Source organism: Cervus canadensis, chromosome Y, assembly GCF_019320065.1.
Source record: "Cervus canadensis isolate Bull #8, Minnesota chromosome Y, ASM1932006v1, whole genome shotgun sequence".
In the NCBI taxonomy this organism is placed as follows: domain Eukaryota; kingdom Metazoa; phylum Chordata; class Mammalia; order Artiodactyla; family Cervidae; genus Cervus; species Cervus canadensis.
This window is the reverse complement of record NC_057420.1, coordinates 2,386,940-2,396,964: the sequence shown is the minus strand read 5'-3', so window position 1 is coordinate 2,396,964 and position 10,025 is coordinate 2,386,940. Positions and strand designations below refer to the sequence as shown.

The following is a 10,025-nucleotide window of genomic DNA, read 5'->3' as shown; positions in this document are numbered from 1 at the left end:
TCTTCTATTTCTTCCTGGTCAAGTTTTGGAAAGTTATACTTTTCTTAAGAATTTGTCCATTTCATCCAAGTTGTCCATTTTATTGGCGCATAGAGCTGCTGGTAGTAGTCTCTTTGATCCTTTGTATTTCAGTGTTGTCTGTTGTGATCTCTCCATTTTTATTTCTAATTTTGTTAATTTGGTTCTCTCTTTGTTTCTTAATGAGTCTTGCTAATGGTTTGTCAATTTTGTTTATTTTTTCAAAAAACCAGCTTTTAGCTTTGTTGATTTTTGCTATGGTCTCTTTAGTTTCTATTGCATTTATTTCTGCCCTGATTTTAAGATTTCTTTCCTTCTGCTAACCCTGGGGTTCTTCATTTCTTCCTTCTCTATTGCATTGTAGGTGTAGAGTTAGGTTATTTATTTGGCTTTTTTCTTGTTTCTTGATGTAAGCCTGTAATGCTATGAACCTTTCCCTTAGCACTGCTTTTACAGTGTCCCATAGGTTTTGGGTTGTTGTGTTTTCATTTTCATTCATTTCTATACATATTTTGATTTCTTTTTTTGATTTCTTCTATGATTTGTTGGTTATTCAGAAGCGTGTTATTTAGCCTCCATATGTTTGAAGTTTTAACAATTTTTTTTCCTGTAATTGAGATCTAATCTTACTGCACTGTGGTCAGAAAAGATGACTGGAATGATTTCATTTTTTTTTAATTTTCCAAGACCAGATGTATGGCCCAGGATGTGATCTATTCTGGAGAAGTTTCCGTGTGCACTTGAGAAAAAGGTGAAGTTGATTGTTTTGGGGTGAAATGTCCTATAGATATCAATTAGGTCTAGCTGGTCCATTGTGTCATTCAAGGTTTGTGTTTCCTTGTTAACTTTTCTGTGTAGTTGCCATCTATCCATATGGGTGAGTGGGGTATTAAAGTCTCCCAACTATTATTTTTTAACTATTAATTTCCTCTTTCATACTCGTTAGTGTTTGCGTACATATTGCGGTGCTCCTATTTGGGCATAATATTTAAATGTTTATATCTTCTTCTTGGATTGATCCTTTGATCATTATGTAGTGTCCTTCTTGTCTCTTTTCACAGCTTTATTTGAAAGTCTATTTTTATCTTGAATGAGTATTGCGATCCCTGCTTTCTGGTCGTTTGCATGAAACTATTTTTTTCCAGCCCTTCACTTTCAGTCTGTATGTGTCTCTTGTTTTGAGGTGGGTCTCTTGTAGACAGCATATATAGGGGTCTTGTTTTTGTATCCATTCAGCCAATCTTTGTCTTTTGGTTGGGGCATTCAACCCATTTACATTTAAGGTAATTATTGATAGGTGTGGTCCCGTTGCCATTTACTTTGTTGTTTTGGGTTCACGTTTATACAACCTTTCTGCATTTCCTGTCTAGAGAAGATCCTTTAGCATTTGTTGAAGAGCTGGTTTGGTAGTGCTGAATTCTCTCAGCTTTTGCTTATCTGTAAAGCTTTTGAGTTCTCCTTCATATATGAATGAGATCCTTGCTGGATACAGTAATCTAGGTTGTAGGTTATTCTCTTTCATTACTTTCAGTATGTCCTGCCATTCCCTTCTGGCCTGGAGGATTCTCATATCATATTTTCTTGTCTTCTTCTTCTGGGACCCCTATACTTTGATTCTTAGTGTGTTTGACTTTGTTCCTGAAGTTTCTGAGATTATCCTCCATTTTTCCCTATGTTTTATGTTATATTGCTCTTCAGCAATTAATTCCAACATTTTTTCTTTAGGCTCAACAATTTGTTTTTCTGCTTCCAATATTTTGTTACTGATCCCTTTTAGAGTACTTTTAATTTCAGTAATTCTGTTGTTTGTCTCTTTATTTTTATTCTTTCATATGTCTAGTTTTGTTCATTGATTTTTGCATTTTCTCAATTTTCTTTTCAACGTTTTTCATCATGCTTACTATTGTTATTCTGAATTCTTCTGCAGGTGATTCTCCTGTTTCCTCTTCATTTCCGTGAACTTCTGTGTTTCTAGTTTCTTACTCCATTTCTGTGTTATTTCTCTGCATTTTCATTATTATTATTATCATTTACTTACTGTGTTTGAGATCTCCTATTTTCAAACTTTAAGTTTGATTTTTTTTCCTTTCCTTTGGGTTCTACCCTCCTAAGTAGTTGGTGCATGGTTCATATTGGGTGAGATTTGTGGTGAGCTTTTGTTTATTTGTTTTTCCTCTGAAGGCCAAGGCTCAGTGAGGTGGTAATCCTGTATGTTGATGATTGGATTTTTATTTTCCTTTTGTTTGTTTTGTCCATGAGATGTCCAACACAGGATGTTTCTGGGGGCTGGGTGATGCTAGGTATAGTCAAAGATTTCCTTTGTGTGAATTATCAATATTTGATACTCTCTTGGTTAGTTTTCTGGTAGTCTAGGATCTTGGAGTCAGTGGCCTCACTGCAAAGGCTCAGGGGTGAACCTCTGGTGAGGAATGACGATTTCACGACTGGTTTGTTATGGCATTAATTGAGATGATAGGAAATATGCAAACATGAGAAACAAAAGATAAATTCCAGACAAATGGCAGTGAAAATCAGGCTAAAAATAATGAAAATAATGGAATATATAAATATACATACACACAGACACCCATGCCAAAGTGAAAACAGTCCAACCAAAGCAAATAATGTAGATTGAGCCAGTGAAGAATGTAAACTAAACATTGCATTTACCAATTAAATGCAAAATTAACTATAGCACAAAATGGAAACAAAAGTAAAGTAATGTACTAATTAGGAAATAAAGCAATGAAAACAAAATGACAAGTACATGGAGAGGATCCCAAAGAAAGAAAATGAAAGAAAGAATAGACAGAGGTCGATGAGGAAGATTTATATACATCAAAGATAAGCTTCAAGGGGAAAAGAAGAGTAGGAGAGGCAAACCAAGGGATTCATGTAGAAAAATAGAATAGCTTCCTACCCACTCACTTCTTCTGGGCTGTCCCAGAGTACCACCTAGGGTGTCCTGAGGCCTGTGCCAAAATCTCACTGGTCATTTAGTTTATATATGCATGGTAATGGCTACGTTTCTGTGTTCTTCTCTCAAATCATCCTATTCTTGCCTTATCCCACTCAGTCCAGAAGTCTGTTTTCTACATCCGTGTCTTTTTTGATACCCTGCATGTAGTATTGTCAGTACTCTCTTTTTAAAAGCCATATACATGAGTTAGTCTTCAAAATTTGTCTTTCTTTTTCTGAGTGTACACGGTAGAAGAGGCTCTATGGTCATCCACCTCATGTGAGTTGAGTCACATGCATACTCTTTTGGAACTGAGTGATGCATCTAGATTGTGTATAGACACCACAGATTTCATTTCCATTCATCTGCATCTCTGTGCAGGTAATATTATGTGAAGATTGGAATCCTCTGGAAACTCATGTCACCCATTTTCCTCTATTAAATAGGAAATTCTCAGTCCTTTCAAGATCTAGCACTGTGCACAGGCACTTTCACATATAAGATGCTGTTATTTTTATTCCCCTTTTTACAGTCCCTGTACAGATTCTTCCCACATGAAATATGGAACCTCATAATTCACTCAGGAAATGGTGCAGATCATCTTCCCGCAATTTGGCCAATGTCTTCGTTTCACATGAAATGTCAAGGCACACATTTCTCTTGCATGAAATACGGTATATTTGGTGTGACATATTTCTCATCTAGATGTGCATGCTTCCAACGGAGATATGGACTCCTCTATATTCACATGCTTATATCTGCAAACTGATTTTCCTACATGCAATGTGGTATTCTTGGTATTGAAAATATTCTCTTTCATTCACCTGATAAGGAATTTGTGATCAGGGAAATGTGTACTTTTGCTCATTTCTCACATGGAAACCAGGCGACAGAACATGTAAGAGGAAAGAGGGAATATACATATTTCAGATATAAACATTTGAGTGCAAACTTGATGCATGATATATATTATTGTCTATATTTCAAATGGTGACATCTTACCACAGATAGTCTTCTATGAAATACAGAATCTTTACATTACATGTAAGCAATCTAGACACTGGGTTTTCTCTGTATGACAAGCCAGGTGCTACGTGTCCCATATGAACAGCTGGGGGTAGATCTTCCTATATGAAATGTGGAATTCACTGTATTCCCCTTATGAAAATATGAGTCTGGGTTTATTTCTGAGATATGCAATGCTTTATAGTCTACACTTGAAAATATGAGTTCCGTCATTTCTACATTGAATGTATAATGAGACAGGATACCCTATAAATGTCATCGGAAAACCTAGGCACAGCTTTTCCTGCATGCAATATGGTATTCAAAATACACAGGAAACAAATCATGAATTCTTTCTGTTACCTTTATAAATTTCTGTGCACACATTCACGATATATGGAATTCCTGTATGTCAGCTTTGAAAATATTGGCATTTCTTTGTCCTCCATTCAATATGAGGTTCTCTATCAGTGCAGTGCAGTTCCATCACTCAGTCCTGTCCATTTCTTTGAGAACCCATGGACTGCCACATGCCAGGCCTCCCTTTCCATCATCAACTTCCAGAGTTCACTCTGTGAAATGTGATACCCAAACATCTCCATTTTAGGATAGCAACGCCATTTTGAGTAAAACCCCCTCCTGAGGAGAGAAAGAAGCTCAAGGAGCCAATTAGGGAGGACAGGAAAGTCCCTCACCCCCCTTACTCTAACCCACCAATCAGTAGCTAACAAGACATCCTCAGTTGAAGAATTAACCAATCCACTTAAGCTTCTCTTCCTGCTTCCCCTGCTGCACAGTATGAATTAACCAATCCCCTTAAGCTTCCCTTCCTGCTTCCCCTGCTATACAGTATAAAAAAGATTTGCTGCTTTCACTCGGGGCTCCTTCACCATTGTGTGAAGAGAGTCCCTGCTCGAGCTTGTAATAAAGTTCCTCACTGTTTTTGCATCGATCCGTGGCTCCTGTGGTATTTGGTGGGATTCCGCGATCCGGGTACAACATTTTGGGGGCTCGTCCGGGATCCCCCAGACCCCCCAGGACCCACACTTCAGAGGACAAGTGCCCGTTAAGCAGTAACAGCAGCTGCATCTGTATCTGTAAGGGGGCCCCGCTCTGTAGCTGGACTTAAACCTAGGCAGACGCGCTAATACGGTCTCCAGCAGGGAGCAGGAAGAGACATCTTCCAGCTCCCACTCAGTAGTCCCGTATATATCTGATATACTCTGCACCTTTTGTTCTCGGAATTGCATACTCTGTTATTTGTCTGGTGTGTTGTCTTGTTTGTTCATTGTGTGACTGACCAACGATGGGACAGACCCAATCTTGATGCTCTCCGCTTACCTTAATAACTGACCATTTCAAAGAAGTTAGAGCTTGAGCTCATAATCTGAGTGTAGAAATTAAAAAAAAAAAAAAACTCAGATGGTTATCTTTTGCAGTGCTGAATGGCCCAGCTTTAATGTAGGCTGGCCTCCTGAAGGGACTTTTGACTTAAGGACTGTCTGGAGAGCCCGAGAAATCATCCTCAGACCTCTAAGCAGACAACCAGACCAGGTCCCATATATCCTGGTTTGAGAAGATTTAATAGTCAGCCCAACCCCTTGGATCCAACCCTTTTTACCTCCACAGGCAGCAGCAGCCACGGAGATCCTAGTGGCTGAAGAAAAGAAAAAGCCTCCGGCTGCCCACTCTGCCCCTATTTTACAGGAAGATTCGACTCTTCTTGATCTCCTTATCATACCTCCACCATATTCTCTCCCTCCTCCTATTCAGCCCGAACCCCCACTGCCCCAACCTTCTCCAGAAGCAGCTGGGGGAGGACCTGCAATGAAGCTAGATCTTGCACTGTGTCTGTCTAAATATGTTTTGGTATGTCTTTGTCTCTGCGTAATATTTTTTAGGTTAATTTGTAAATGAGCTCTATTTTATTGGCTTTAAAAAGGTAAGCACTTACAAATCAAATAATTCTGAATTAAACAATACATTCCAGGTTCAGGTGAACTGGGAAATATTCAGTATTAAATACCTGATATTAATGTTTGTTTGTTGACCTATCTAATATAGACATGTCTTAGAGTAATTAACATCAAGTAGAATATTTTCATTGTATGTAGGTTTAATATAAGTTAAATATTATACCTGTTACAAGTTTGTCAACAAGGAAATTACCTCGAGTGAAAAAACTTCTAAAAAATGTAAATGAGGTATGAGTTTGTATATAAACTCTATTAAGAATAATTATTCTTTAAGAATATCTGTCTACAATAGTCTCCCCAGATTGGCATAAATTGAATTTCTAAGGGTTGTGCTAAACTAAGTATTGGAAGTCTATTAAATAATTAGGTCATTTCCAAATGAAATAAGATTTTGAAACATTTACTACTAAACACTGATTTCCTTTTACAGAAAAACTAAAGAGATTTGGGACTATAAATGAATAATGTTTGATGCCATCCTAAAATGTTTTAAGAAAGCAAGGGTTTTAGAAATTATCACTGGTATTTATGCTCACCAATCTATAAAATGCTAATATAAAAGTTAGCTCTTGGTTGCTAAAGGAAAGCAGGAAGTGTGCTTTCAGTAAAAAAAAAAAAAGTATGAAAAAATACTAAAAAGAGTTATGCACAATCAGGATTTTCTAAAATTGGATTATAATTAGTTAGATAAATGGATTTTGTTAAGAATGACAGGTCATAAGAAAACTGGTTAGAGCCAGTTAGGTCCAAGATGGCCGAGCTGACTTTCACTAGACCTTGAGCCTTGGTATTTGTACCCATTGTGACATATCCACAAGCTAAATGATACACCCATCAACATTGACTAAATCTGACCAAATGTTCTAAATGCTTTTAATCGATCTTTTGGATAAAACTTTCTAAATCTAATTCTTTTGAAGTTCCTTTGACATCTAGCTAACTTTGGGGTGTGTCAGAGGGCCCCTGAAACATCCCAAAGAGAGATATTAAACTGTGTTTATTTGGTTGGTTAAATTACATGAAAAAGTTTATCAAATGAGTAATAAATCTGCTCATGTTATAATGTATGGAAAATTACTAATACAGATATCCTAGAAATTATATGGAGTTCTTAACATTTTGATATGTCTTGGTATTCTAATGAGAAACCTTATGACTTCACAAAAGTTAACAAAGGACTGAATGAACCAGCAAATATGCTTATAACTTTTATGGTTTCTATCTGAGAAATTATAGGTTTAAATCTTGTGTTTTCCGGGAGTAGAGAAACCCTTCCTCTCAAACTAATTATGAAAATAATTTGGTAAAATTACACGTTATAAACAAAACAATTATATTTTCTCTCTATCTGACTCCTCCAGAAATTTGAAACTCTTAGGTTTCCAGTAAGTATCAAATGAGCTAAGAAGGTTATCTCACTAACAGGTACAAAAATCTCAAGGAATTATTGAGACCTTAAAAAGGGAAGAGTTCACCTAGATTTGCTAAGCAAAATCTGTGGTAAGCCTTTGGTGTGAGTTTCCCAGCCCTGTTTTATATTAAAAGTTTAGTCTGAGGTCCTATAAATGTCTTAACAAAATAAAAAGTCTATAATCAATTATGGTTATATAATTCATCAGACCAAAATTAATGAGAACAGACCTATTTTGCAAACAAACTAGCCTTAATTTGGTTGTATTTGATAAAAATGAGGGTAACTTTAGAAAGAAAAAGATATTTCAAAAAAATGTTAAATCCCAGTTTGTTAATGGAGGTCTGCATGTAGTAAGACTCATTTCTCAGATAGTTCTTTGCTGTTATGTGATATTAATGTGAAATTTAATTGAATTCTTAGAGAACACCCTAAGTTTGTTTCTGAAGCTTATCTCAGTAATCTATCTTTGGATGAAGATCAGATGCCTCATGACCTGCAACCAGGACTGGAAAAAGACATAATTTAAGAGACTGTCTCCAACCTGGATGGAAGGACTTTTTATCAGGTACTCTTAACTAGCTCATGCATATTGAAACTGAAGGGAAATTAACTCTTAGATTAATTCCCACTTCCAAAGGCCCCTACACTGTACTGGTCTGTAAAGATGACAGCTGACTTGATCTCACCTTAAAATGATGCTCAAACAGGAGAAACTACACTACACCAGGATGAGAAGATGACAAAATCAGAGGTAGACAGCTTGCCCAAAATGCTGGACCTGATTCATATTATCATTTATAATGTTTTCTTGACTTCTTAGACCTTTGCATATAAATCAAATGCTTTTCTATCATAGGCCTTATCCTATGCTAGTTTTAAAAATCAATCCAATTGTTGGGTTTGTGGCCAATTACCTGTATCTAGTTCTGGATTACCTTGGTAAATTTCTCTACTACAAGACTCTAACTGGTTGGCCCTGAGGAAATTTACTTTAAAAATTAAATATAGTCCTATTCAGGTCACTGTGATACTACTAGATGGAATCCCCTCACTGGGCCAATTAATAATGCCTACTCTGACTCTGGCCATAAATTTGAGCCTTTTTTTATTCCTCAAGCTCAATCAGAGCAACAAGAAAAGTTTTAGCAAAGGAAAAAGAAATCTCCCACAATTATAAGATGGATTTATATAGATAACACCAGGCTATGGTAATTTAGATTTAAAGTCTCCTCTGTGTTGAAAACAATTAAATCATACTAAGGATAATCAGCCTAGTAACACTAGAAAACTGGGCTATGTGCCTTATAGACGGTGGTGCCAATGTATAATTTCCCTAAAAGATAAAGATTCATACAAAGTAGACTAAGTCTGATGACCTGAGATATACTAGGCTACATGTAATGGAAGCTCTTAAGTCTTACTTGTGACTTTCCTAATACTGCTGGCTATGTTCTTTGTATTTCACCTGTTTTGCAAAACTTCTGTTTCTTACACTGCCAAATATCTGACTGAGGCCTCTGATGGAATAATATATAGTTCCCTATGAGATCAATGATGATAACAGTGTAACTCTAGATACAAGAAAAAGCAACAAGAGAGAATGTTTTCCTGGACCAAGAGGCTAGTAAGGCAGGAGGTCCAGAGAATTTTGGGTACTGTTATATGGCCTAGTCCAGTAACAGCACATTGAGTGGCCGGTCAACAAAATCTTTGCCAAACCTGAGAATGGACATTCTCAGCACCATGGGATAAAGTGGTCATGAAATGCCCCCCTCAAAAATCATGGTCAAGTTTATGAGCAAAAACGGGCTCTGCCAACAGAAAATTGACACTTGCCATCTACATCTACAGATATTAAATCATGACCACTGCAACAGCTGATTTTCAATGGCCCTGAAAGGAGTTCAGGGTGAAAATCAGGAATAAGGCACTCGGTGCTCTGAGAAAAACTGGCAGAACAGGCCTTCAGATAGTTATATCTTTTCAGGAGATTTTATGAGTCCCAATTCTTGCATCTTCTCATACCTAGAGAAACACTGACATCATTAGTAGTGACATATGCTTTGGCTATTAAGGAAAATTTTACAATTAAAAGTCAAATTAGAGTACTCAGCTATGGTTCAGACATCCTGGTAAATAACCAGGTGTTACTATGGGTGTAATTTCAGATTAGACATTGTATTGCTAAACACTTGAGTTTTCTGAGTCTGTCAGGTTTAGATGCCACCGTTCTCAAAACAATGCCTGCTGGAAGCTAGTAACTTCTACTTTACTTTTATAAAACTAGGCAACTGGCCACCTGGCTACAAGTCTCCTTGAAGTACCAGGTCCAGACTGGGTTTCAGGCCTATTCTAAAAGAAAGATATTTATTTTGTCTATTAAAACTCCAGTTAGCCCTCCTCCAGCTACTACTAACTGGGTATGTTACAACAAAATGGCAGACCAAGGGATTGAGATTTTAATCATACAAGGCTCAGATCTAGGACTTGGAACACAGGAATACTTCCAATTCAGTGTCTCTTCTCCAAGCTGAGGCAGTCCTATGCCCCATTTTGACAGGAAGTTATCACACTCATAGTTGCCCTGTTCCCTAAATTAAAACTGAGCAGGACTCTGTGGGGTGGCGACTCTGGAGTACAGATCTGCTGTGTG

At 37.1% G+C, this 10,025-nt stretch overlaps 1 pseudogene; it reads right to left on the bottom strand.

Annotated features, from left to right (window-relative positions):
• Nucleotides 1-5,232, bottom strand: part of LOC122436383 — a 35,444-nt pseudogene extending 30,212 nt beyond the window's left edge.
• Nucleotides 5,233-10,025: the final 4,793 nt, after the last annotated feature.